At 36.2% G+C, this 25,776-nt stretch overlaps 1 protein-coding gene across 17 annotated transcripts in view; it reads left to right on the top strand.

Moving 5' to 3' along the window:
* Positions 1–25,776, top strand: part of ADD3 (adducin 3) — a 126,095-nt gene that overhangs the window by 34,425 nt on the left and 65,894 nt on the right. For 2 of the 17 annotated variants that reach the window (XM_057308904.1, XM_048218753.2), the window contains one exon: positions 640–785. The exons of the other annotated variants lie outside the window; for them this stretch is intronic. The gene's annotated coding sequence lies outside the window, so the exon portion shown is untranslated. The remainder of the gene's footprint in view (positions 1–639; positions 786–25,776) is intronic. 17 annotated transcript variants of the gene reach the window in all.

Here is a 25,776-nt window from a genome sequence, read left to right as displayed (position 1 = left end):
GAACCATAGGTTTTCACTAAATAAGTTTTCTCAAGAGTAGATTGGGAAATTTTAAGAGCCACATTAATCCCTTGAAACTATGATGCTATTTTCAGATTATTATATAGGCGTTCTAAATTTTTCATTCAGTAAATATTTTAATTCTTGCTGGTACTAAACAGAGAGGATACAAAGATAAATCAGAAATCGTCTCAAGGAATGTTGCGTCACTTGGGGAAGATCTGCTATGTACTTAAATAACTGCAGTATAAAGTACAGAGTGGTAAGGTACAGATCAGGGGCTGTGGTAGCTCAGAGGAAGGACTGATTATTTTTGGTTTGGGAAGAATGAGAGAATTAGGGAAGATATTCTTATGAGTCTGGTATGATGAAATTTGTTAAACAGTAGAAAAAGGAAACTTCTGGTTATATAAATTAATTTTATAGTTTGTGTATATCCTATGGGAAACCTTATGGGAGAATTTATGATTTTGTATTATTGTATCTTCTGGCCTATTAAACCATTGGCTCCTTCACAGTAAGAGTCGTGTATTTTCTATTTGTTTTTATAGAACTTCATACTTGATTGATATATTTTGCATGTATTTTTATATTTTTTATATTTATATATTTTGCATGTATTATTGCATGGTATTTGAGAGAATGAACCAGCAAGGAACCCAGAAATTTCCACACTGAATCAGACAAGTATTTCATGTAGTTTTGTGTTATCGTCTAACAAAGATGCTGCCCTCTGTAACATGAACTTCGAAACATTAAAAATATTCACAGAACATCCCTAGTTGGTAAGTAATACTAATGAAATTTTTATTTCAGGGGTAGTTAGTAATGTCATGGAGAGGGGAACAAATACACTCCTTCACAATAAAATTGTAAACTACAGAAGTAATAATACATCAGAACAGTGAGCACTGAAGTCTTGAGTTTTTTTTCCATGAAATTAAAAAAGAAAAATGACCTCTTTAATTAAAAATGGAAAATGATTGTGATTTATACTTTGGAAGTAGATAATCTTACTTATCAAATGCTGTTTCTAAAAATGCTGTACTTACAGTACTCATTGTGTGCGGGGGGGGGGGGGGGCGTGTGTGTGGCATAGTCATGCCTTAAAGTAGTTTGCTGTGTGCATTTGCCAAGGATTGGATTTTGCCTGCAGTCTTACCAATGGAAGCTTACTGTAAAGCACTCTCTGGCCTGAGGGAGAGCACAAGGAGATAGCAGATTGCTTTCCTTGAGAATTTTTTCCAGCTGGAGTTTGAAATACATCGCTGATGCTGATGTTTCCACCAGGACTTTGTTCCTAATGGTGAAAGTATAGATTGTTTTAGGGTCCTTTGTTGCTACTTAGCATTTTTGAGCTATTATATCAAGAGCCTGTATAAATTGTGTCTACTTAGAGACGAGGGATCAAAAGCTTTGAAGAACATGAACTCCTATCTAAAGTGCAGTTTTTAATGTATTGGTTAATTGGAAAGCAGTATGGGATTCAAATCCAGTGGTTACTTGGTGATATATATCTTAAGGGTCATGATGTGCCAGAATAATAAGGATAGCTAGTTCACAGTAGCAGACTGGGTTGTTCATTATTCTTTAGTATTTACCTTTCGGGCAGTATTAAGAGTCTTCCTATTTATTGATAGATCATTTATCTGTTTAAAAATCACATAAATAACTTATAATCTAAAAAGGACATTTACCAAATTAACACACTTTTTTCAACCTTGTAAGTAATATTGGGCTTAGACAGCTTTGTGTATTACAGTTTTAGGACTTGGATTCTATTACATGACCTTGTGCAGGTCACTTGGCTAACTTAGCCTCAAGTTGGTCATCTATAAATGCACACCGTAACAGAATTACTGCATACAGTTGTCATGTCAGATGAATTCTGGTGGTTCTTAAGCAGGGAGATACATTAGCATCAGATTCTAGCATTTTACAAGTCTATGTATATGGGTCCCATTCCATTCTAAATCAGAATATCTGTGCGTAGAGGCCTAGATAGTTTTTATGTGGGATCCATGGTTAAGAACCATTTTACAAATGAAAATTTGTACAAACCCTATCTTATAATATTTATTCTTCTTTGACTCTTAAATTTGTATTTTGGGGCCAATGGAGAGAAACTCTTATTATGCTACTTATTGTTGATCTTTGGGAAAATCAGAAAAGACAACCTAGGAAAAAGACTCCATTGCAGAGCAAAAAGTTAGTGAGATAGCCTTTTAGAAGAAGAAATGAAAAAACAATTTAAATTCCAGTGATTTCTCACTGAAAAAGTTAGTTTTGTGTGATCTCCAAAGACCATCTTGGGAGTATCTTGGGGTGGTAAGGTAAAAATAAGTATGTTTTAAAATTATATTCAGCTAATGAGAACCACCACCCCATTTGAAACAAACATTTTACAAAAATAGTTACCTAAGTATGATATTTACAAACTTATTAAAATGATATGAAATATGTTGTCTCATGTCATATTTTATTGCTTTCAAAAATATCTCTGGATGATATGGAATATGAGTCCTCTCATATATTAGCAGGAGTGTAGGTTGGTACATACACTTTGGAAAGCACTTTGGCACTATCAAAATTAATAGTGTCCCAGAAATTAACCCTCACGTGTATGGTTGACTTTTGACAAGGGTACCAATACCATTTTATAAGGAAAGGACAATCTTTTTCAACAAATGGTACTCAGAAAACTGGATCTCCTCAAGCAGAAGAATGGAGTAAACCCTTATACCATATGGTAGTCCCGACACCCACCCCTTACTCACTTTTGCTTTCCGGGGTTTTAGTTACGGTCAACCATAGTCCAGAAGCAAATGATCCTCCTGGCATATGGTCAGAAGGTCAGCAGTAGCCTAACACTATGCCTCATTGCCTGTGTCATTCACCTAATTTCTTTACATCACATAGGCATTTTATCATCTCACATCATCACAAGAAGAGTAAATAAAATAGAAGACTAGTACAATAAGATATTTTTGAAAGAGAGAGACCACATTCATGTAACTTTTATTACAGTATATTGTATTTTATTAGTAAATTGTTACTGTGCCTAATTTATAAATTAAACTTTATCATAGGTATGTATGTATAGGAAAAAACATGTACATATAGGGTTCAGTACTATCTGCAGTTTCGGGCATCCACTATCCCCCACAGATAAATGGAGACTACAAATGTATAAAAAATAACTGAAAATGAACCAGAGACCTAAACTAGGAGCTAAAACCCAACACTCTTCAAAGAAGACATAGGGGGAGATCTTCATGACATTGGATTTGGTGGTGATTTCTTGGATAGACACCAAAAGCACAGACAACAGAAGAAAAAAATAGTTACATTGGACTTTATAAAAATTAACTTTTGTACATTACAAAATACTATCAAGAGTGAAATATTTGTAGGATGGGAGAAAATATTTGCTAATTATATATCTGATAAATAATCAATATCCAGAATATATGAAGAACTACAACTCAACCCAATTAAAAAATGGGTAGAAATGGGACTCAAATAGACTCCAAAGAATGTACACACACAGCCAATAAACATATGAAAAGATGCTCAGCATCCCTAACCATTAGGAAAATGCAAATTGAAGCCATGAGATACCACTGCAAGCCCATTAAGATGGCTGTTATCAAAAAAAGGTAAATAACAGTTGTTGAAGATGTGGAAAAATTGGAAATTGCTGGTGAGAATGTAAAATGGTAGAGCTCCTGTCAAAAACAGTTTGTCAGTTCCGCAGAAACTTAAACATAAAATTACCGTATGATCCAGCAATTCCATTTCTAGGCATATACCCTAAAAAGAATCGAAAGCAGGGATTCAAACAGAAACTTATAACCCAATATTCATAGCAGCATTACTTACAATGGCCAAGGGATGGAAGCAACTCAGTGTCCATTGACAGATAAATGGGTAAACAAATCTGATACATACATACATACAATGGAATATAAATCAGCCTTTAAAAGGAATGAAATCCTGATATATGCTACAACCTGGATAAACTTTGAAAACAATATATTAAGAGAAGCCAGATACAGAAGGATACTGTACATATATCCAAAATAGATAGGCAAATTCACAGTGACAAAGTGTAATAGAAACTACTAGGGACTGGGGCGAGCAGGAAATAGGAGTTATTAATGTGTATAGTTTCTGTTTAGGAGGATGAAAGGGTTTGAAAGTGGGTAGTAGTGATGGTTGCACATGGTTGTGGATTCAACATTGTGAATGTATGTAATGCCGTTGAATTATAGAGTTAAATGGTTGAAATGATAAATTTTATGTATATCTTATCACAATTAAAAAACTATTTCGTGGGGCACCTGGGCGGCTCAGTCAGTTAAGCGTCTGCCTTCAGCTCAGGTCATCATCTCTGGGTTCCTGGGATTAAGCCCCGCATCGGGCTCCCCGCTCAGTGGGGTATCTGCTTCTCCCTCTCCCTCAATTCTCCCCTTGCTTGTGCTCTCTCTGTCTCTCTCTTTCTCAAATGAATAAATAAAATCTTAAAAAAAAAAAAAACTATTTCATATAATCTTTGACCTAACAATCCCACTTCTGGGGATTTCTCAGAGATAGACTAACAAATATGCAGAGAAGTACATTCAAAGATAATCGTTGCGGCATTATGAAAGAAAAAAGTATGTAAAATATGCATGCCTATTATGGGGGAATATAAAACATGATGTCCATAAAATGGATTACTGTGCAACCATTTAAAAATTAGGTAGATCTATACATTCTGAAATAGAATGGACTCTGAGATATGCTATAAAGTGGAACAAAGCAAGATGTAGAGAGCATACATTCTATAATTTTTATAAAAATGGGTAAGAGGAGATATATGGAAAGAATCACAAGAAAGTGACAATAGTTTATTCTAGAAAGAGGTTCAAGGTTGGAAGAAGACTAACGTCATCGTATAGACTTTGTACAATTTGACTTTGTGCCTTAAGATGTTTCACATGTGCAATATTATTTATAAATCAACCAAAAAAAGTCTAAAGTCCACCAACAATGTGTTTTTATAGAGAGATTTTTTTTTTTATAACCTTTATCAGCCTGGATAATGAGTAAGAGCTAAGGCCACCTCCCTCTTAAAACTTGAACGAATCACTGCTCATAGAATAATCTGCTTCATTCTAATGGTCTGTGATACCAAATGTATAGGGTAAAACATTAGCTTCCTGAGGCAGGTTAAAGTGCAGGCTCCTTTGCATAAGTATACCATGGCTATTTTGACAAATAGCTTGTATTAAAAACAAATGAATAGTTATCTTTTTTAGCTTAAAAAGCATTTCAGATGTTATATGTATATTTGATAATAAAGTAAGTTATTCAAATGCAAGGGACTTATTAGTTAGAATCCTCCAGAGGAACAACCAATAGGATTACTTGTCTATTGAAAGAGATTTATTGTGAGGAATTGGTTCATGTGATTATGGAGGCTGAATAGTCGCATATCTGCAAGCTAGAGACCCAGGAAATCTGGTGGTATAATTCAGTCTAAGTCTGAAATCTTGAGAACCAGGAGAGCCAATGGTATAAATCCCAGACCTAGGGCAGGAGATGAGATGAAATGTTCCAGCTCAAGAAGGCAGAAAAAAGTGAATTCCTTCTTCCTCTGCCATTTGTTCTGTGCAGGCCTTCAAAAGATTACATGATGCTTATCCACACTGGAGAGGGCAGTCTACTTAATCCACCAACTCAAGTGCTAATCTCATCCAGAGACATTTTACAGACACACCCAGAAGTAACGTTTAATCTGGGCAATCTGTGGCCAGTCAAGTTGACAAATGAAATTAACAGAGGCACTGGGGCCCTTTCAGAGGCAGCATTGCTGGAGAAATTGAAGTAGAAAAGAGGGATTTCCTTAGCGCTTAAAGAAACCATTTTTCAAATATAGCACAGCAACAACCGTATCGTAAGGATGTGTAGCATATTCTGTTAACAGATAATGAGAGTAATATTCTGAGGTGGGCAAAATACCCAGTTTAGAAAGTGAAAAAAGGACATGGGAATAATTGCAAGCACAATAGGAAAGGTAGAGCTTGTACTTTTGCTAGTGAGCAACTATACTTTCCCAGTGGTACAGTGAATACAGTCCAGATGGCTGAGAGCACAAGATCATAGCAGAAGGGGGAAAAATAAACTCAACAATTTACCTTACCATAGGGATCGTTCTACATTTTTGCATTTATTTCAGTGGTGATAAAAAGGATGCTTTTAGATTTACCTTAAAGTAGGTGAATATAAATACTGCCAATTTCTGCTTGAGTTTAATGTGATTATTTCTTTTGTAGAAAATAATTGCACATAATATAGCTTTTCACTTTCTAATGAGCGTTTCTCAATATATCATCAACTGTCAATGTGGATTCTTTAAGGTCACTGTTGGGTGTTTAGATATATTTTATGTTTGTATTTTTAGTAATACTCTATTAACTCTAGTACATATTGTACCCAGACTGTTCTTTTTCTGTATATAAACTTAAAAGTAGTATAGTTTATCTCACAGAATGTACTTCAATTATTTATCTATTTTTATAGCTTAATTTCTTGTTGTTATTGTTTATAACCTAAAAAAAAACCCCACTCAGTAACTGGAACTGAAAAACCAAACCAAAACAAACAAAAACCACTTAGTAATTAAATTAGCAGTCTAATCTTGCTGTGAAGTTAATAGAACCACTGATTCCTTTTCCTTAAGCATTAATGTTTTCACTGAGTATAGAAATAAGAATGGGTGATATTCCCCTGGAACAGAAGTTGTAAATGAGGATTAATTCTAATTTACACACTGGTAAGGAGACTGTTAATAAGTTCAAACTTCATTGAAGGCAATTTGTCAATATTTATCAGAGACTAAATGTGCTTACCCTTTGACCCATCAATTACGTTTCCAGGAATTTACCTTACATTTTACTTCCAAAAAATGTGCATTTGGATATGGCCACATCCTATGTATAAGGATAGCTATCATTGAAGAGTTGGTTTTAAAAAATACTGAGGGGCGCCTGGGTGGCTCAGTCGTTAAGCGTCTGCCATCGGCCCAGGACATGATCCCAGGGTCCTGGGATCGACCCCCACATCGGGCTCCCTGCTCCGCTGGGAGCCTGCTTCTTCCTCTCCCACTCCCCCTGCTTGTGTTCCCTCTCTCGCTGGCTGTCTCTCTCTGTCAAATAAATAGAGTCTTTAAAAAAAAATAAAAATAAAAAAACTGAAAATGGGGGATGACTGATTATACACTGTAGCCATTGAAGAATGACCTGATTCTGTGTGTGCGTACTTAGGATAAAATGTCCACTTATAATTGTTAATTTAAAAACCAAAGTGTAGAACAGAATATGTAATGCAAAGAGTTGTCTTTTTTTTTTTTTTTAAGATTTATTTATTTGACAAGAGAGCTTGCGCACAAGCAGGGGGAGTGGCAGGCAGAGGGAGAGGAAGAAGGGGAGGGAGAAGCAGACTCCCCACTGAGGAGGGGGAGCCTCAGATCATGACCTGAGCTGAAGGCAGATGCTTAACCAACTGAGCCACCCAGGTGCCCCAACAAGGAGTTATTTTTTTAAGTGTGAACAAGAATGTTTTTGTTTATATATGCAGAGAAAATGTATGAAAGAATACCTGGTAAACTGAGTAAAATTTACTTCTGGAGAGTGGTATGTAAATATGAGTGTATTATTTTTATAATTATCAGAAATCAAGAGTGTAGCATCAAGGTTAAGAGCTGTTAACTCTTAGTCACAAAATATTTTAGTACTGCCAGATAATGATAGTATTAGTGTGTAGTAGATGGAGCACTGGGTTTAGAGTTAGAAGTAATAGAGCTAATAATAGAATAGGACTAGCTCAAGACCTTGGAAGGAAGCTAATCTCTTAGGGGCTAGTTGTTTTTTTTTTTTTTTAAGATTTTATTTATTTATTTGAGAGAGAGCACAGAAGGAGAGGGAGAAGCAGATTCCCTGCTGAGGAGCTCTATCCCAGGACCCTGAGATCATGACCTGAGTTAAAGGCAGATGCTTAACTGACTGAGCCACCCAGGCACCCCCCACAATATTCTTGTTTTTAAATCCACATAAAGTATTTAGCATCTAGTGAGTGCCCAATGATATTAACTGTTGTTATAGTGCTGCTGAAATCTTCCTTAATTAACATAAACTGGAAAAAATACCAGAAGGACAAGAAACAAGAAAAAACTGTGGTGATAAAACATCCAAGGAGATGTATTCACAGTATTTGACTGAACTGCTGAACTTCTTGCCCAGTTGTTCTGAATTATTTTGGTATGGTGTGGATATAGAAAATAGTGGTAAATCATTCTTTTCATAGACCACTTAACTGCTTATCACAATTAACCTTAATTTCAGAAATACTACATGTGTTACTTCTTGAACATTAATTTAAATATATATATATTGGGCTAAGTGCTGAATACAGTGTTGTGTGTTTGGCAGAGTCATCAGAAATCTGGGTTGCCCCAAGTGTCCATTGACAGATGAATGGCTAAGCAAAACGCGGTATATACATACAGTGGAATATTCATCAGCCTTAAAAAGGAAGGGAATTCTAACATACACTACAACATAAATGAAACTTGGGAACATGCTCAATGAAATAAGCCAGTCACAAAAAAACAAATACTATAATGATTCCACTTATACGATGTACTTCAAGTAATCAAAACTGTAGAGACAGGAAGTAGAATGGTGGTTGCCAGAGACTGGGGCAGGGAAAATTGAGAAGTTGCTGTATAATAGGTATAGAGTTTCAGTTTTACAAGATGAAAAGAGCTGTGGAGATGGATGGTAGTAATGGTTGCACAGCATTATGAATGTGTTTAATACAGTGAACTGTACACATAAATTTGGTCAGGATGGTAAATTTTATGTTACATGTATTTTATCACAATAGAACAAAACTGAAAAGGGGGATTGCCAGATTTCACAATATAAGTTACTGAAGGGATAATACTAAGCTCCAGAGTCTTTATAAATATTTACTGTATTAAGAACTTACAGTTTTTCTGTGATTTTTCGTATTATGTCTAAGGAGAGCCCAAATTAAGAAAACCAAGAAGCTGAAAGTTTAAGTGACTAAAGTATGGCAGCTCATCTGCTTAAGAATAGAGAGGCAGATGTCAAAACACTTGGATTCCAGCAGCCATCAAAAAAACAAAAAAAGAAATCTTGCCGTTTGCAACAACATGGGTGGATCTAGAGGGTATTATGCTAAGCAAAATAAGTCATTCAGAGAAGGGTAATATATGCTCTCACTGATCTGCGGAATTCAAGAAACAAGGCAAAGGATCATAGGGGAAGAGAGGAACAAATGAAACAAGAGGAAACCAGAGAGGGAGATAAACCATAAGGGACTCTTAATCTTAGGAAACAAACTGAGGGTTGCTGGAGGGGAGGGGCTGGGGGGCTGGGGGTGGCTGGGTGATGGACACTGCGGAGGGTATGTGTTGGCTGTTGTGAAAGACTGATGAATCACAAACCTGTACCCCTGAAACAATACATTATATGTTAATTAAAAAAAAAACACACTTGGATTCCAGTCCTCATTCTGCCATTTACTAACACTGTGTCTTTGATGGATTTTAGTCTATATAATGGAGGTATAATTTTACAGAGTTGTTTTGAGCATAAAATGAAATAATAGAAAAGTGTATTGTAACCTAGAAGGCGCTATATACCTAGAAGGAGCTATGTAATCGTTTTCTAATCTTGACTCTTTGCGTGGTATGTTTCATTAGATGCCAATTTTCTTAATGGAATGAGACTGTAATGGTAAAATGGAACACTTATTGTAAATCCATGCTAATCACTATGAAAGCTTTGGGCCTAACTGAACATGCAGACTACTATAATCCCTGTGGTAGCATATATGAGCTTATGACCTGAAGACTATTAAATTGCAAACAGATTTTTATAAGTACGTAAAGACATTAATCTAAAATCACATCACAGTTCCAGGTGTTCTTAGTGAGATCACTAGCTGTGTAACTGTCACCTTCCCCCAGTTTCAATGTTTAAGGTTGGAAGGGAAGCCTTAATCCTTGAGCTGACAAAATTCAAGAAGGGTTCTAATGAACCTCAAATGTATGTAATATGTAGTTCCATGAATAAGTTGCATATCAGAGTTACTTCCATTTTGCATATGTAAACTTTTGTTCCTTGATTAAATGTTGTTTTCTAAACAATTGGTTCTTTGATGATCAGTTTAATACATATAAATCTAATAAATATAAATTATATATTATAAATATAATATTTATAAAAAGCAGAAAAGTGTAAGTGAGAACCAGCAAGGATTTAAAAATTAGTTTTTACCTCCTTTTATATCAGGAATGAAAATTATTTTGAAGACGACAGCCCAGCTTAAGTTGAGGGTTTTTTTTCCCCCATCACAAGCAACAGTAGACATAATTTTTAGAAGTAGAAGAATACTTTAACTTATGTTTGGGGAAGAAATGAAATTTTTTTGCAAAGTAATTCTGGGACTTGGAATAGAACATGAGACATGAACTTCATAGTTTATAGAGTATTAATTTGCTTTAATCAAGAGTTAATAGGAGGAAATGGAAAGTGGACAAAATGGATTTTTTGTCTAGTCAACACTGAATAGATTCACAAAAGTATTGAATGTGAAACCACTGGCATGAATTTAAAATCTAAGGTCTTTATCCCCAACTTCTACCAAGTGAAACTTGATGAAGTTACTTGAAGTCTGCCTTCCTCAGAAGTACCCTCACCATGCATCTAGAGCAAATGGAGAATCCTTTCTTTTGATTGGTGTTCAGCCTTCAAAGGGACTATTGGACAGTGGCTATCCTAGTGGGAAGATGGAATTATAAGCAGATTACTTTTGATTCTTTTTAGACCCACATCTTTATTAGAAGGTTGTTTGGATTCCTGTAGTCAGTGGTATAAGGAAACACTAGGTTATTAACAGTTTCCAATGATTTCCTCAAGAGTTCCTTTGGTTGTAAAATCTTTTGATGTCTTTGTTGATAAGAGGTGGGTGAGGTTAGTGACAGTTGACACAGATTCTTAAGAAATCTGTGATACTCCTATTCTTCCCTCACACCCCCACTTCTCCCCTTCCCGACCCCATTGCATTTACACTTTTTAAATTGGAATTATGTGATGACAGACTTTTCTCTGTATTGAATATATACATTGTTGCTATGTATCAAATATAATTGCCAGTAATTTTCCCTAATAGTTGCTCTGGAAAATTCTCCTTCCTTTGAAAAGATGCAGGAAAGCATTTTTACTTAACCAAGAGGTGTTTTTGTTTTTCACCACTAAATCTTTTATTGTTGTATTCATGGATTAGAGACAGATGTCTTAAACTTGGAAGGTAGTCTTTGTAACATCTGTTGAACTGTATACATAAACATTACATGTTAAAAGACATTAAATGTATTGTTTGTTAAGAAACAATACACTATAATGAATGGTTCTACCTTCTTAGAAATGGGGATTTTGTATTTTCTGTTTGTGTATGATATTACTTCTACATTGTTTTTTAATCATGGACTAATACTTTTACCAAGTATATTCTTGGGACCTACTGATGGGACATGCTTTAAGAATTTAGAATATTCATGTAGAAGAGAAAAGCGGTATACAAAAAACTCAGTATGGTGGATATTACAACACATGGTATAAATATTGAGAAATACTTGTGATTCATCTGTAAGATGAAAACAATCAGGAAGGGAGAGATCCGTGACATACCTGTGCTGGTCCAGAATGTGAATTCTTTAGAATTTTGTACATAAACCTTTAATTTTTGATGATAATTTTTTAAATGCAGGGAATGCCCTTTTGTGGGGGGGGGGAATTGAGCTCCATTTTGCTTTTACTGGTTGATTTAAATTGCTTTTTAAATAAATATATAGAAATATGGAATTTAAAGGGACTATATTTTGTTCTATAAAGGACTTTAATTTTTGTTAGTTTTTTGGCTTATGTCCCTTAATTCCACAACATCATTAATAATACTTACCTTTGAGTTAGGGCATTTCCTAATGCCTGCCTGTATTCTTCCCATTGAGAACCAAAACATCTTGATTTGGGATTATTTGATTCTTCCCAAACATATACTTGAGTAATGGTGCCTAACACATTCTTGCTTATTTCAACCCTAGTGTGACTTTTTGACCCTAGGATTTAAAAAGTAATACAATAAGCAGAATATTTTAAACAATTTATGCTATGATTATTAGATTATGGAAGTACCGCTATATGCTTTATATGTGTCCACATATCTCAGGACAACTATTCTGTCCCCACTTTGTGTAGCCTAGATACCCAAGCTGGAGGCAGAAACGGCATGCTTGATAGCCCCCTCTGCAGAGACTATATTTTGACTAAGGTGAGGAATGGGGAAGGTGCCATTGTGGATAGCAAGTACATCTCACCTCCCCACAGAGTAAACTGTCTTGTACCCGCAGTGAACCTTCTGACTTGGTTGGTATGATAGGGAGAAGATAGAGGAATCTATTTCTAGAGATTCTGTATTTTTATTCTCCATTCCTTCAAAGGCCCAAAGTTGAGAACCAATGCTCTAGTTCATTAGTACTCTGATAGACTGTTCTTGGAGTCATCTAGAAAACTTGGAAATACTGGTATCTGCGTCTTACCCCCAAGATCCTGATTTAAATTGTATGGGGTGCAACCTGGGCATTGGAATTTTTTTTAAAGCTCCTCGTGTGATTCTGATTTGCAGTAAAAACTGTAAAGTTTGAAATCCACTGCCCTAGTCAGTAAAGTGAGAGTAGGCAAAGGGATTTTTAAAGCCTCTCCTTCACTATGGTGAATGATGTAAGCTCCTTGAGGTCAGGAAACTTGTTCTCCACTGTGTGCCTAACATGAACCGGTGTCTAGCACTTAGTAGACACTGCAAGGATAGTTTTTGTAGAATGAAGGAGTGTGCTTAAGAATCAGTATATTTTAAAGAATGAACCATTCAAGCATTAATCCTTTGAAATAATCTGAATTATATGAACTAGTGATAAATTAGTGATGAAACAGATTAAATTCTTTTTGCGTGCATGTGGAAGGAAAGCTGAAACTAGGTATTTATTAAAATAGTGGTAAGAATCCCTCCATGAATATGAAGTGCAAATATGTGTTTATGATTCCCCTTAAGTGTATTTGCACTGAGATAACCCCTGGGACAAGGTGAGTATCCCATTGAGGTTAACTTCGACCATGAAACATTTCCTTGATTTAGTTATTTTATCCTTAATCTCTTGAAAAAGATTTTTTCTGCTTGTTGTCTGCATGTGTTTTGCTTTTCCTGTGTGTGTGTGTGTGTGTGTGTGTGTGTAAATGCAGTACTGTCTCCTTCCTCCAGGAAACACCTTTTTGCTGTATGATACAGTTTTGTCATTTCCACTTTTATGTGAACTAAGAAGTCCTCCTTTTCCTGTGAAAAGGAAATTTCCCAGCTGTTCATAAATTGCAGAGCCTGCTGTGGGAGAGGGGAAGATCTCAGAAAGAGTTCCTTCTCTCTATTCCATGTGTTCTTTTAGTGCTTTTTCTGTACAGCTTCTCTTTTCATTTCTAATATATGCCATCTAATTGACAAGACAGTGACTTTCTGGTGACTTCCCAAGATGGTTTGAGAGTTAGCTCTGTTATTGTATAGTCAGACCCATGGTGATAGTACTTGGTGAGAACTGTGGCAACACTGCTTTGCTCTCCTCCAATTGACTGAAAAGGTAAGCTGGGAAAATTGAAAGATTGAAAGGGGTTTTGAAAGTGATTTTAGAGTGTTTTCTTTGTTAAAATGCTCACCACTTCCTCTCTTCTGTAAACACACCCATTTGAGCATATCACAGTTTCCTTTGTTTTGAGCCTCTTATGTGTATGTAGAACTACCATTTTGAATATGATCTCCTGTTGATTTAATGGGAGCACCTCTAATAAACATCTAAGTGTCCAGCTAACTGACTTAGAGTGGAGCTGTAGGAAGGATCTGCCATGCTATTAAATTTTTTTGGCCTCAGATATACTGCTGCTTTTGCTCATGCGGCTTCTAGTGCCTTGAACATTCTCTTGCTAGTTCTTTCTTGGCTTTTATCTTTTTAAATTATAATTGATAAATCACATTAGCTCCATTATGAAATTCTTCCTCTCCACCTCTGTTGCCTTGGGCCTGGATAAGGTGCCTGATGTTTATGAGTTTACATAGTATCCTGCAAAGGATAGAACAGGAATTTCTGGGTTTTTTAAGTTGTATTTTAGTACCATAGAAACAGCTTTCAGAAATGGGAAACTAAGGATCATACATAGAAATATGAACTTCTTAAGAGCCAAGGCAGGTTTTGTCATTTTTGTTACAACCTGTTTCTTCAGACGAGTATAGCCAACACAGGTTTTTTATTTGGGGACATCATGATTAAAGGTTATTCTGTGGACTCTCAAAATACTTGTCATCCATAGGATTACTGACACTTCATCAAGGCTGTTTGAATGGGTGTATTACACAGACCTGGTCAAAGGGTGAGTATGTGCTAGAAATGAGAAGTGAAGGGAATAGAATTGAGGCTTGGGAACATTTATGTTTTTTTTAGATTGCTACTTCCTGTTCAGCTAAGGAGAGTCCTGTAATTTTACTTTTAGTTAAGGAGATAGTCTGTAAGCTTGACAGATCACAGCTGTATCCTGTACTTTGTGTGAAAATGCATTTGCTTTCTCTCCTGTTCTTTTAATTTTTCTAATTTCTTAATATATTAAAGTTTATTCCAGTGTTTCATGGAGGAAGAGGTTGGATATGTGCCCAGATAAGAATGTGAACAATGGTTAAATACTAGGTTATAGTCAGAGTGAATTAAATATGGGTATGTGTGCCGCAAAAACTGAATGACGAGAAACCCCCTCTGAATCAATTTTTAAAAGAAGGTCCCAAGAGCATTTGAAAGTTTTAGACTAGTGCTATAATTGAAGTAGTTTTATTTTTTTAAATAAACCACACAATTCCTTTACAAAGAATTAAATACTTGCTCTGTATTCTAACCATCCCACTATTTTATTCTCAGAAGTTTTACAACAACCTCAGGATGTTATTTTTTTCATCTGACCATCCTAAACATCTTTAATTGCCACTGACATGATATTACCCAGGGCTCCATCCTTCCTTGAAATTTTATACTCTAATGTTTAAGTTTAGTACACTAGTAGGTTATGTATATTAGCACAACTTCATATTTGACATCGGTCAGATAGGTTTGAAATGTTTTTTGCCATCTCAGTTGAGGTGCAATGTTTCATTGATGATACAGAGGAATAACAACATGTTCCATAGGAGAGAGGATTCCAATTTGAGCATTCTCTCCTAAGCAGCAACTTTAAGTTTGTTGGAGTGGAAAAAGTGTGGCCTGAAGTCAGGAGAGAAGTGCTTTGTATGACCTTAGGTAGTGACCTCAGGCACCTCAGAATTCTCACAAGTGCAAAGAGAGAATTAGACTAGATGACCTTTAAGGTCTTTTCAGCTGTTTTTGCTATTCATGGAGCCTGAGCTCTGCTAGCACAAAATGCAGTTGTGTCTCTCCTATTAGTGTCTGTTACTCTCAGAGACTCAGTGTATAATATGAAAGATAAAAAGATGAAGCCAAGGGCACCTGGGTGGCTCAGTCGATTGGGTGTCCGACTCTTGGTTTCAGCTTAGGTCATGATCTCAGGCTCCTGAGATTCAGCGCCAAGTTGGGCTCTGTGCTCAGCACAGAGTCTGCTTGAGATTTCCCCCACTCGCACAGTCTCTCTCTAAAATTAATAAATAAATCTTAAAAAAAAAAAAAAAAAAAGATGAAGCCATAGTGTTCCAGATGGTGGGGATCATCAAGCAAAGCCATATACTACAGCCAAGGTACACGCAGGTAACGTTGATGGCTTCCTGACAGTGTAGATAGTGGACAGGGGTTTATGGGTTGACTTATTCAGTGACATTCACTTTTATTGGTGTAGTACAGTCTAGAAAAGGATTGTATTTTTTTTCTCTTACTGCTGGTTGGTCTTGGAGAAGTCTAAGTGAGGGGACTGACTAGAGTCAAGCCTTTGTACCTTTGGGAACTTAAAATGAGAGCATCTTCGAAGAAGTACTCTTGTAAGGAAGAAAACAAATTGGTACTGTATTTCACAGAGTCTGTCTACAGGGCATATAAAAACAAATGCATAGATGGAATACAAGTGCTTGTAAAGGAAAAATATCCATTTGCTTGAAGACCTTCCATAGCAAATAGACTGGCTAATGAAGGATTAAATGTTTGCTTTTTCTTTTGTGTTAACCGTGTTTAGGTAGTAAAGTCATCTGTTTAAATTTATAGTCTGCAATACTTTGTTTCAACAAACTCATCTTAAAATGTTAGCATTGTATGAAATCTTTGACATCCAATTCAATCCTCTCATTTGTAGTTGAGGAAACTGAGGCCCAGAAAGACTGAATAACTTGGCCAAAATCATGCTGTGAATTGTTAGAATCAGAGTTAGAACTGGAACTAGAACCCAGTTCAGCTTGCTCTTAGGTTTTTTATTATTGAGAATACATTATTCTTTATATATTTGAAAGTATGACATGTACCACAAAAATTTTCAAAATAATAAGCAGTTTTAGTAAGTTAGTGAATGAGACTAAATCTTCCACTTTTTTTCTGGGAATCGTCCCACCTTTGTTCTTCAGTAACGTCAGAAAGTAGCATTCTGCCAACAGATAGATTTTCATGTCACATTCTCTATCAGATTCTTGGACAATGAGATAAAACAGTGTTAAGCAAAAGTAAGATAACATAAATGTAATGTTTCTATGCAATAAGAATCCAGAAAATTCTCTTATGATAGGGTAAGAATGTATAACACTGAAATTGATTTTATTTATCTATCTATTTATTTGAGAGCGAGGGAGAGAGAGCACAAGCAGAGGGAGTGGGAGAAGCAGGCTCCCCTCTGAGCAGGGAGCCCAACGTGGGGTTCAATTCCAGGACCCTGAGACCACCACCTGAGTCAAAGGCAGATAGATGCCCAACCGACTGAGCCGCCCAGGTGTGCCATGTGTTGGTTTTAAATAGGAATTTCAGAATCTTAACCCAGCGGAGAACATGCGATGGGGGCGGGGTGGGGGGGAAGAATTCCTGATTGTTTGTTGTACGTTAATAATTACAGTTTTTTGCTTTTATTTTACATAATGACTTAGCTTTGAACAGTGTCTTAATTTTTTAATGACTATGAGGCCTAATTTATATTTAAATGTATTGAGAATGTTTCTACTCACTGAAAAATGGTAGCGCATTCTGAAGATGGGAGAAGCTGTTGAATAGGTCAGACAATGGAAAGTGTTAATACTTAACATTGCTGTTGACCAGTGTTTGAACGTTGTGATCATTTCAGCTGCACTGCACATTTCAGTCTGTTCACTCTATTGTTAATGTGAAGAAGTGGAGTAGGTAGTGTACTGATTTGAGACCTAAATTCTGTCTTGAGAGTCTCTCAATTTATTCCTCCATACTGAATAGTTAAAATTATATGGATTACTTAATTTGTTCTTGTTTTTATAGGAAATATACAATTCAACATGTGTGAGAGAGCTTGGATTACTTCTTAAAGAGTTTAGATTTGGAAAATGCTTTGGTTTTGTGAGAAAGAGGATGTAAGTTTTTCCATAGAGCTAAACTAGCCAACAGAAAAGATGGCATCAAGTTAAAAGCTCTTGCTACAGAAGAAAAGGGAAACTTTTCTTGTAGACTATCTTAATTTTTTTTAGGTAAACCACTAAATATAAGTTTAATAGACCTATGGAAAAGTACACAATAATAAGACAGAGCTTGACAGGTGTGTTCAAATAAACACACTGTGTATTATCACCTAGATCAAGACATGGACACCAGAACACCCTGATGTGCCTGCCTTCTTGGGCATTATCTCCTCCTGGCAAGGTACCCATAATCTTGGCACCTCATAGGTTAGTGTTGCCTGCTTCTGAGTTTTATATAAATTGAATCATTCAATATCTGCTCTTTTTATCTGGCTTCTTTTGCTCAACATTTTTGTCTGAAATTCATCCATGTTGTTGCATCGTAATAATAGTTTATCTCATTGTGTGTATTCCTTGTTGTGAATGTACAATAATCTGTCCTTTTTGTGGTTGGTCATTCAGATAGTTTCTAATTTGGGGCTATTAAAAATAATTCTGGTGGTGCCTGGGTGGCTCAGTCCAGTGAATGTCTGCCTTCTGCTCAGGCTGAGGTCATGATCTCAGAGTCCTGGGATCGAGCCCCAAGCCCCATGTCCCAGGGCTCCCTGCTCAGTGGGAAGGCTGCTTCTCCTTCTCCCTCTGCCCCTCCCCCTGACTCATACTCGTGCTCGCTATCTCTCTTTCTAAAATAAATAAATAAAAACATTTAAAAAAAATAATTTTGCCATAAATATTTTGTGTATGTTTTTAGTGTTCATGTATATGTATATATAAACTTAGTGTTCATATAGTTATGTATATGTGTGTGCACATGCATATATATGTGTGTGTGTATATATATATATACACATATGTATATACATATACATATATGCTTCTGTTGAGTGTATTTCTCGGAGAGGTGTAGCTAGATTATAGGGCATATGTGTGTCCGGCTTTTGTACATAATGCCAAAGAATTTTCCAAAATACTTGTACTAATTGACATAAGGATTTGTACTATTTAAGAGTTCCAGATGCTCCAGATCCTTGCCAGTACTTGGTATTAACAATTTTTTATTTTTGTTTTCGTTTTAACCAAACTAATAGGTAGATAGCATATCTACTTGTGGTTTTAATTTGTATTTCCCTGATGACTAATGGCGACAGGCATTTTGTTCATTTATTGGTCATTTGGACATTCTCTTTTGGGAAGTACCTGTTTAGATCTTTTACTAATAAGCAGATTAGTTTGTCTTTTTTTTTTTTAGTGATTTTTAAAATATACTCTGGATAATCTTTTATCAGGTTAAAGTTTTATCAGTCTAAAGTCCATAGTTCTTTCTCCCATTCTGAACAATACAAGGATCTTAAAACACTTTAACTCTCATTCTCCATTTCCATCTTAATGTGATATTATTGATCAAGATTTTAGTTCCACTTTTTTAACCATCTACATTTGTTATTGCTGTTATTTTATATGGTAGTTTAAAAATTATTCACTTGTTGGGGCGCCTGGGTGGCACAGCGGTTAAGCGTCTGCCTTCGGCTCAGGGCGTGATCCCAGCGTTATGGGATGGAGCCCCACATCAGGCTCCTCCGCTATGAGCCTGCTTCTTCCTCTCCCACTCCCCTGCTGTGTTCCCTCTCTCGCTGGCTGTCTCTATCTCTGTCAACTAAATAAATAAAATCTTAAAAAAAAAATTATTCACTTGTTATTCACTTGTTTGCCATTTTCTTTCCTCTTCCATCTCCATTCTTCTAGTTTTAATTTTTCTGAAAGTCATCCTTTAAAAGTTCCTTTAATGAGTTCATAGAACTCTTTAGTGAGACAGTGTTTTATTTTACTTACTCTTGATAGTACCATTTGATTTATAATTCTAGGCTGACGGTTATCTTCTCTCAGCACTATTATTTCTATGTCTTATGACTTTTTTTCTTTTGAAGTCTATTGCAAATGTAATTAACAGTCCTTTATAGGTGATTTGTCTCTGAAGTTTCTAGCCATGATTTCCTCAAATACCACCTCTCCCCTATTCTGTTTCCTCTTTAGAAACTCCGGTATGTTGGACCTCTTTGCTCTCTCTGTTTCTTAGCCTCTCTTTTATACATTCCATTTCTTTGTCTTTCTGCCATTCTGGCTAGTTTTTTCAAATTTAGATTCCAGTTTATTCTTTCTACGTGGGTCTAGTCTATTCTGTTTAATCCATTCACTAAGTTTTTTCAGTTATTCTATAGTTTTTCAGCTCTGTTGGTCTTCCTTTATAACATCTTGTTTCTCATGCTTCCGATTCGATCTTTAAGGATTTTGAACATTATAAAAAAAAAACTTATAAACTTATAAAAAAAACGATAAAATATGTTCTGTGTCTTAGTATTCTGTTGTCTGCGGTTCTTAGGGGGAGGTATCAAATTCTACTCTCTGTTGTTTCCGCTGACTTTTGTTTAATGTGGTTTGTTACTCATGTGCTTTGTAATTCTGAATTTTTAACTTGGCAGAATTTTATCTGTGGAAATCCTTAGGCAGTCTGTTTTGAGAGCACCTTTCTCCAGACAGAGTTTATCTTGCCTTTTTGTGGGGTGTCAGGGGTGCTACCAACCTAAAGCCACTTTATGTTATTCTCTTGGCTTAATATTTTTTGGACCATGTTGGGGGGGCGGTGTATTTTTTTTTTTTTTTTCAAGTACCAAATTCTTGAAAGAGTAGACCTGTTGTTACAGATTCTCAGGGAGACTTTTTCTTTTCCCACTCAGCATTCTGGAAAAGACAGATTAAGGTGTTGTGGGTTTTGGTCTCTGTGTGTGTGCTTTTTAATTCCTTCTGTTGGTGGATAGATTTTTTTGGTTTACCTTTTAACTGAGGGGATTACCCTTTAGAATTCTGGATTTATGTGTATGCGTATGGTGGGGGACTATAACAACTCCCTACCTTATAGAAAGAACTCTCCACCCCTGTAACTTATGACTTGAGGAAAACCTGCTTTCTAATTTAGCAATTTTTTCTTCACAACATTGAGCTCATCATCTTTAGAAGACCAAGCACTTTTTTTTTACTTCTGATCTTATTCATCCTAATAAATCGACTAGGACTATGATTAGGATTCCTTCATAAGTTTTAAGCACTTCTTATTTGTTTATATTGTTTTGTGATATGATTAAATTGTCTAGTTATTTTGGAAATTACTGAAATAAAAGTGTTTCCATGAGTATTTCCTAGTAATGGTATGATCTCTATAACGGCTTTATATTGAGAAAGATTTGCATGTTTAGATTCCTCTTTTGAGCCCTAGCTACAAATCTTTGTTTTTAAACCAGTGATCCAAAACGCTAAAGCTGTGGCTGGTTGCTCTGTTCTGACTATACTAAAAACATTGGTCTAGATGAGCTGATTGCTTACTGGTTTATCAGGTACATCTTGACTTTTGTGTCATAGCAAAGGCAAACGCTTGTTGAATGCACGATGTCCTTTTTTCCAATTCCTGTAGGAAGGTATTAATTAACGCTTACAGGAATGAACAGATTTGATTAATGTAGTAAATCATCTGTAAAAAGCTTGAAATATATCTTTTTTTTTTTTTTTCAGCTTTCATTTCTGGGGGTGTAGCAAAGGTAATAAGTGTTCAGACTTGAAATTGAAGAAAGTAATTTGCTTCTGGCAGAAGGCCTTTCCAAAATCCTTTCTGTAGTTTCCAGGCACATGATTGAAAAATATAGTAGTAAATGTGTATTATCTTATTGCTTCCAGTTTTTTTTTGAACTTAAAAGTAACTCCAGAGGTACTAGTTTGGGCCTTCTTTCTTCCCTCTCCCTCTTTTTTATTTAAAACACCGTATCATTTATTATATTGGGCCAGCAGGAATCAGTTTAAAGGGGTTGAGAGCTGTTTTAGATTAATGACTTGGCAACTTGGAAATAGCCCACAGGAGTCACAGTCCTGCTTATCTTGGAGTGAGTTTTAAAAACTCAGCCATTAAGAATTGTTTCCATAAGCTGCCAAATTGAAAGTTGGAGTGAAGAAAAACCTTACACTGATTCCCATACCCCAACGTTCTTGTCAGTGTGCTTTATGGGGCTCTTGTTGCTTGAAGGATGGCATAGTCCACAGGATAAAAAGCTTTGTCATGACAATCAATAAATAATGCAGCTCTGGGTTTACATAGACTTTATATTGCTTTTCCTCAAAGTTCTCAATTTTTCATTTTCATATATTATAAGGTATTCTTTTTTGTTTAATATTTTTTCAAGTGATAGCCATTTATTACATCCGAACTTTCTGTATTGGAAAAAGACTCCTTTTTCTTTTTCCCGTTCGTAGGATTGCACAGCAGCCTTTCAGTTAAACAAAATCAAAATTGTTCACTTGTTCACAGTGTTCCACCCCCTTGAAATACGCCACATAGCTCCCTGTGGGTGTGCCCGGCCTCCTGCTGCTGCCACAGTTACTTGATCCTCCTTATCTCTTGTCACTCTTGGCCGCTTTAGGATGTCTCTTCATCTGCTTTCTTAGCTCTTCCTTCGCCCTCTTCCACCCAGTTTTTGTACTGCTCTAGTCACCTCCCTTCTCAAAGGCTCAGGAGCAGTTCTCATGAGGTTTGTTGTTGTTTTTTTCCTTTTCTCTAATTATTCTGAGAAAATTACTTATACACTGTCCAAAGGTGTGTGTTTCACTGAGGAATTCCTACTCCATGATCAAACTTCTCAGTCTGAACATTTTGTAACAGGTTTTGTTGTTTTGTTTTGTTTTTTTCTTTGTCAGAGCTTAGGGATCGTAGGTGTGAATTCACGAATATAAAGTGCACATGACTCTTGCATCCCAGTATAATATGTTAAACGCAGGGGAGATTACTATCTAAAAGAACCTGGCAAAGAATCTTTAAAGAATTCACATAATATATATAATCCTACCTTAATTTCTCTGTTTTGGATATTTTTCAGTTAGGTTGTCGTAGAGTGTGTGCTATAAATAATGATCTTCATATTATTCTTCATAAAAATTGAAGATAGTTATTTATGTGTACTTTCATGTGGAAACCTATCTTAAGCATTAACCTTATGACATTTTCATGTCGTTAGTAACCTGATCAAAATGGGTGATCTGTTCTCAACAATTTAATGTAGCATCCTTTTTACTTTTGTCAGATTAGCCCACAAAAGTAACCTTTCTCATATGTATCAACATCTTTCTGAGCCTTGAACTTGAAAATTTGGGCAACTTACAAACACAGTGCTTGTGATTAGTTGTGTTTTTCTTTTTTCTTCCCAGCCCCTCCCATTAAATCTATTGTCCTTGTACTTGATACCTTTAAGGTTTTGAGCCCATAGAGTATGGTGTACCTGTTCCAGGTTGACCATGTCTTTATATACTGACTTTGGTATTAACCTAGAACAGTCTTATTCCTCCTGCCATGAGGATGTGGTAGCAGATCACAGTTTGACTGGCTTCAAGATAATTGGTCTTAATTATTTCTAAGTCATTGGTTAGTGTAGCGTAAGAACAAACATTGTTCCAAGAAAGGATATATAAATGGCTTTTGAGGTTCTTTTCTTAGCACGCAAGTCAGAAGATTAGGGTGAAAGCAAAAGCTCCTAACACAAAACTGTATGGTTTGCTAGTAGATTGTAGGGTTCCTGTAGTTTAAATTATACAAACCACTGTAAATTGTTAACTAGTGACAATTTTTATTTCCCTTTTGTATTAGTTGCCATTTGTGATACTTTTATTTGAAGTAAAGCCATGTGTTGGGGTACCTGGGTGGCTCAGTCTGTTAAGCTTCCAAACCCTCGATTTCACCTTAGGTCATGATCCCAGGGTCATGAGATTGAGCTGTGTGTTGGGTTCCATGTTAGGCGGGGACCCTACTTAAGATTCTCTCTCCGTCTCCCTCTGACCCTCCTACTCTCTTTCTCTGTCTCTAAATATAAATAAATAAATAAATAAATAAATAAATAAATAAATAAATTTAAGAAATAAAGCCACATGTTAAAATACAAGTTTATTAAGAAGCATGTTGTCTTTCATATCTTTCTGCCAGAGTTGTACATCATCCCCCCGCCAAACCTTTTAAGACCAAGCTCAAGTGTAACTTCCTAGGAACCTTTCAAATTGGCTCTTTTCTCTGAGTCCATAATATGTGTTATAACACGATAACACAGTGGGCTAATACAATTGACAAGAAGCTGTCTCTCCCTTCTTCTTCCCCCCAACTCACTAAGTTGCTAGTGTTTTAGGATCAGGTATAATATCTCATTCATTTCTTGCACTCTCCACACCATATTCTGGTCCTCAACTGTAGCACGTGATAGGTGTTGAATGAATTATTAAAAGAATAAATGAATTTAACCAGAAGTAGAAGGATTTATTGATGATTGACTTCCAACTTCAAATTTAAAGGTAAATTTTTAAAATCTAAAATCAGAGTAGATTAAAATCAATGCAGCTATAGATTTGGCACAGAACAAGTTGATATTCTTCAACTATACTAATACTTGGGGGCAGAAAGTACGCACTAAACTGAAGTGTTCCTAAAATGCTAGGAAGAGATGTGTTTATAGGACAGCTTTGTTTTTGTGTTTTCTTTTTTTTTTCTAAGATTTTATTTATTTATTCGAGAGCAGGAGAGAGAGCGCAAGCAGGTGGAGGGGCAGAGGGAGAGGGAGAAGTCGACTCCATGCCAAGCAAGGAGCCCAGCTCAGGGCTCAATCCTAGGAACCTGAGATCATGACCTGAGCTGAAGGCAGACGCCCAACTGACTGAGCCACCCACAGGCCCCTTGTTTTTGTTTTAATTAAACCTCCTATCATACTACCAGTTTGCCTAAGAAAATACAAAGGTGGCAAATCTACCAACTATCCACAGATACTTTCATTGAGGGCAGATGGAACTGGAGGGGTTGAAGAATGGGAATGAAAAAGAGGAGAACATTTCTAAACCTGTCTCGTGCCCTGTTTTATGATAGTATTTGGGGGATTTGGAACATTTTGTTTTAGAGGATAGGATGTGTTCATGTAATGAATAGGAAGCATGTGTTCCAGAGCTTGATCTGAGAGAAGATCGTTAATCCTTTAAGTCATGTGATTTGTCAGCTTGGCCACCTACCTATCTTACAGCAGTGTTTGAAGCTGAGTACTTGAAGAAATTTTTTTTTGGATGAGAATACTTTAATTTCCAAAGATTAAAAAAGAAGGCTTTTTAAAAATTGGGTAAATTATTTGAAATGTGAAACATTTTTTCAACTGAAGAGATTTTTTTTCTCATTTTTTTCTTTTTCTTTAGAAAAAGCAGCAATTAAAAAATGCCTACATTGGTCCCCCACACCCTTGGATGGAGGAAATCAAAGCAACAGTAATATTTTTAACAGGAAATTGCAGAGGCACCTGGGTGGCTCAGTTGGTTAAGCATTCAACTCTTGATTTTGGCTTAGGTTGTGATCTTAGGGTCGTGAAACTGAGCCCTGCATCAGGCTCTGCACTCAGTGCAGAGGCGGCTTGAGAGTCTCTCTGTCCCTCTGCCCCTCCCTCTTCTCATGTGTGCTTGCTCTCACTCTCTCTCTCTCAATTAATTAATTAAATCTTAAAAACGAAATTGCATGTGTCATGAATGTCTGTGTCATACGGCCATAGTACATTTACATTTACTTGTTTTCTGTTCCATTTTTTTGGACTTTTCCCTAAAGCAGAAATTATTTGTGAATGAAGGGCTTTTTTTTTTTTTTAAGATTTTATTTATTTATTAGAGAGAGCGTGAGCAGTGTGAGAGACAGAGGGGAAGAGAGAGGGAGAAACAGACTCTGCTGAGCAGGGAGCCCAATGTGGGGCTCAATCCCAGGACCCTGGAATCATGACCCAAGCCGAAGGCGATGCTTAACTAACTGAGCTACCCCAGGCGCCCCTGTGAAGAAAGGTTTTTTAATAGCACATAAATATTTACTCTTCACTTTTTAATGTTTTTTTTATCCCATGTAGTCTTTGTCTTCCTCTAAAAGGTGGTTAATAAAATGCATTGTTTTGGGAAGTATTATGCCATGAGAGAGTCAAAGCCACATACTGTTTTTCCACTTCAAGTCTGGCAACTTCCAGG

The sequence above is a fragment of the Ursus arctos genome, unplaced genomic scaffold, assembly GCF_023065955.2.
Source record: "Ursus arctos isolate Adak ecotype North America unplaced genomic scaffold, UrsArc2.0 scaffold_7, whole genome shotgun sequence".
Lineage (NCBI taxonomy): Eukaryota > Metazoa > Chordata > Mammalia > Carnivora > Ursidae > Ursus > Ursus arctos.
Note: the sequence above shows the minus strand (reverse complement) of the source record. Positions and strands in the feature narration are given on the sequence as shown.